This window comes from Buceros rhinoceros, unplaced genomic scaffold (assembly GCF_000710305.1).
Source record: "Buceros rhinoceros silvestris isolate BGI_N320 unplaced genomic scaffold, ASM71030v1 scaffold2130, whole genome shotgun sequence".
In the NCBI taxonomy this organism is placed as follows: Eukaryota; Metazoa; Chordata; class Aves; order Bucerotiformes; family Bucerotidae; genus Buceros; species Buceros rhinoceros.
The window spans coordinates 5,094-9,468 of record NW_010389982.1 but is presented as its reverse complement, the minus strand read 5'-3'; positions in this window follow the sequence as shown (position 1 = coordinate 9,468).

The window sequence follows — 4,375 nt, the reverse complement described above, 5'->3', positions numbered from 1 at the left end:
TTAACCGCTCCTCCATGGGCTTTGTCCGTAGGTGGCTTTGTTGTACCAAGCCAGGCTACATCTGTGCATCCCCACCCAGGCAACAAGCCCATGAGGATCCTCAAATGCCATGGACCTGCTGAAGCGGGTCCCCTAGGCTATGTAAAACTTTGCTGTTTTCTCCCTGCCTGTTCCTCCCTCCTCCACACCCATGCTGTTTTATGTCTGAAATTGAATTATAAACACTTCAGAGAAGGGACAAGGTCTTGCTTTGAACTGTTCCGAGCCAAAAATAAATAAAAAAAAAAAAATCTCATTTGGAATTCACAAAACAAACAACGCGCAACAACAAATCTCACCTGAGCAAGACACAAGACATCAACCTTCTCCGCTACAAAAAAATTAATTAATTAACAGAAAACCGTGATTCTAATTTAATGATTCTCCAGCTCCTATGGCATTATGCAACCAGGCTGCCTTAGGATGCCCTCAGCTAAGGGGGTCTTATGAAATACCTGCCGTGAACCCTTGAGGAGCTGTAACCTGACTTGCCCCTTGTCTTCTACAAGCTGGAACTCGAGGCTTAAACAAAAATTCAGCCTTGCTGATGTGCACAGCAGTTCTCCTAGTACTAGGAGTATCTAGTACTGCCCTTCCCAACAGCCCTAAATTCATCAAAAAAACCTTCTTGCAACCAGGCACTTGCATTGCAAAGATTATGCAGATTGAATTTGTTCTTCCCTGTGAGGGTGGTGAGACCCTGTCCCAGGTCACCCAGAGAAGCTGTGGATGTCCCATCCCTGGCAGTGTTCAAGGTCAGGTTGGACAGGGCTTTGAGCAACCTGGTCTAGTGGAAGGTGTCCCTGTCCATGGCAGAGCAGGTGGAACTAGATGGTCTTTAAGATCTCTTCCAATCCAAACCACTCTGTAATTCTATTCTATGATTCTATACTACAACTTTGTCTCTGAATTCATCCGAGATGAATATCAGGGGTGCACAGGATGAACAGCTCCTGACCCACGCTGAGCACATCCATCCATCCATCCATCCGTCCGTCTGTGGTGCCAATATCCTGGCAAGAGGAAAACCAGGATTGGGTATAAATGTGAGCCTTTGTCCTACAGTCAGGGATCAGCTTGAACCGGTAAGAGTCTGACATTTTAAGAGAGCTTTTCAGAAACAGAAACTACCAGCATTTCCATGTCACATGTCTTCTCAATGCTATCAAAAGCTGTTTCCCCCGGGAAAGGGAAGGGTCACAAGCCAGAAACCTACAGCGATCTACAGGTGAGACCCAGAGCAGGGAGGATTATTACAATTTTTATCAAGCTAAGCAATAGCCCCTTACAGAGGACCCACAAGCAGGGAGCTCTGACCTCCCTTCGAGCTTCTCTCTGAGGCCTGGGAGGAGCCAGCGCTTCTCAGAATGCTGGTGTTACCCATCTCCTCTCAATTTTGGTGATGCCACAGGAGAACCAAGATAGAACAGGCTGTCCCACCCCGGCACTGATGGGACCAGACCGAAGATATTTATTAAATTTGGCTGTGCCTCATCTCTCAAAACCTACACAAGCGGCACAAAACCCCCTGATCACCTCCACCCTGACCATGAGAGCAATTCATCTCTGGTAGCATCACTGAGATCTTTAAGCAAAGCCACCCACTAACGTAGCGCAGCCCACTGTTACCAATGAATTTGCGCTCCAATTTCAAAACTGAAGGGGTTTTGACCCATTTCTTTAATAAATTAACGTATGGCACCATTAAAGGCAAGAGCAACCGAGGTTCAGCCACAACCACCAGCGCAGCCACCGTGGCATTTGGTTGCTCACGCCGTGTTTAGCTTTATACAACATCATATGGAAGTCAGTGAGTAAATAAACGCCTGTTACTGAACACGCATAAGCTGCCATTTCCCCAAGATGCCCAAGCAAGATTTTTTGGTGACCTCAAGGACTTACTGGAAACTTGGAAAGCAGCTCATGAGGAGCAGGAGGCCAGTCTGAAACCAATCAGCTTTTTTAAGACCAGATTTTGAAGATTTTGGCTAAGACTACACCGCAGCAATTCAGTTCAGCTGAATCACTTTCCCTCATCCCTCCAACTGAGCTCCGAGAAGAGATCCTCCCTGCTCACTCCACCCTCACCACGCATTTCTTCAGGAAAGGAAGGCCAAGAAGTCATCCCACACGCAGCTCCACTTCCAGCCCAGTTCTGTTAATCCTCCCATCGCTCTGTGACACCACAGCCATTATCCTGTAGCTGTTCACCTCATTAAAAACCTTCTCCATTGCATGTGTCCACTTTCTCACCAGCTCTCCCCAGAAGGACCCACAGAATGGCGGAGGTCAGCAGGTTCTGGAGAGGCAGAAGCCACCAGGGCATGGGGGATAGGGCAGCAGGAAGCATGTGTCCCCTCAGACATGAGCCAAAATGACTGACCCCATCATTCAGCTCCTTCATGATTAGGGACAAACCACAAGCCAGGTTTCTATCCCTGTTTTACTGATGGCTTTGAGGAAGATGAAGCATCTGGACCAGTTTCATAACATCCTCTGAAAAATTAAATTATTCTGGATTGCACTTCCAGAGGGAAAATATGTTTTCCACAGGCAGAAGAAGCAAGAGTGATCTAGGCTGGGCTGGAGATACCACACGCAGGACTACACCATAAAGCTGCCGCTCAGCCTTGGAGGGAAGCCTCTTCTGCCTCACAGGGTGCTTAGAAGGTTCTGGATGCCAGGTCCTCCTTGTTCCAATTCAACAAATGGCTTTAACTGTAGTAGAAGTGGAGGAACAACAATGGGCTTTGAAACCACTCTCCCCAAATGCAGACCATATTCACATTTTAACAGTTTCCCTAAAATTTATGGCCTAGAGACCTGCCACTCTGATCAAAACCATCCCCCTCACGATGTGCTGTTCCCTCTATTTTCTTTCTTGAGCCTTTTTTGACTGCCCCAAGAATTAGGGACTCTCTCTTGAGAGGCTACTTCAACGAAAAGCTTCTCCTCCCCAAAAAGCTCTCAACAGTATCCGCATTTTTCTTGCACACAACTTCATCCTTTCCTCTTAAGTGCACTCCTCCATCATATCCCTAGATCCCTTCATCACTCACATATTATATTCTAAAAACGGGAAATCTGTCTTCCCCTTGATGGCGGTTTTAGCTTAGACCACCCAGTTTCCCACATTTGACCTATTAAACACTATTCAACTCATCAGATCTTCAGATAATATTACTCCTTGATTTTTTAATATTTTCTGTAGGTACAAAAAAAAAAAAGAAACCAACAGAAAGGAAAAAAACATAGAAACAGAAACAAACCACACCAAAAAGTATCCAGAACCACCCACGAGACCCCATGTTTTATAGCCTGCTCATCTGAAACACCACATACTATTTAGAATTTGACGCTGTTCTCTTCTCCCAGCCCCACGGCTGCTGCTTTTCCGCATTTAACGAATTCCAACCTCACCTCCAGTTTTCAAACACAGTACTTTGGGACCTAAATGCTGTGCACGAGGTATCATGAGAAGTGGTTTTGAGAACATCACAAAGCCACTCAGGCTGCCCAGGCTCAGCAATTTGTAGCAGCCATCAGAAGCACAGGCAGATTCATCAGCATCTGCTTAGGCAGAGAACCACCTGGATAGAATATTTGCTCCAAAATCTCCTGAGAGTTTCAGCATGACACAGCACCCGAAGCTGAACAACACCTTCGTCAACCTTCGATGAAAATACCAGACCAGAGCTGACCTGCACAGCAGCAGAGGAGCTCGGAACAAAACTGTGTGTGCACAGCTCTCCATGTCCCCTTGGTGGGAAATAGTTCAACTTCTTTCTTTTCCTTTCTCCTGAAAGCAGCTCTTTTACTCTTTAAAGATGCATTGCACCTGCAAGGCTTTTGTTTTTCCACAAACCCCATGATGCACAGGCAGATCTCAAGCGGCACAAGGCAGGTCTGAGAATGAGGCCATCCTGGGGAATTCTACTGAAGGAGCAACTCCCAGCCCCGACCTCTAATGGGCTTCCAGATCCACCACAGACCTTCCCCAGAAGTAAGACACTGCTAATACTTATCATTACAGAGACACCATCCTTCCCCCTTCTGGGTTTCTTGTGAGCTCAACTGATAACTTCAGAAAATCAAGTACTCATGGAGGTGAGAGAAGAAGGAGGTCCCTTTTCTATTTAGGACAAGAGGAAATGCCCTCAAGTTGTGCCAGAGGAGGTTGAGGTTGTCTCTGTGGAACAATTTCTTCCCCGTTGGGGTTGTGCAGGGCTGTTGCAGGCTGCCCAGGGCAGTGGTGGAGTCCCCATCCCTGGAGGGGTTGAGCAGCCGCATGGAGGTGGTGCTGAGGGCCAGGGGTTAGTGGCAGTGGCACTGGCAG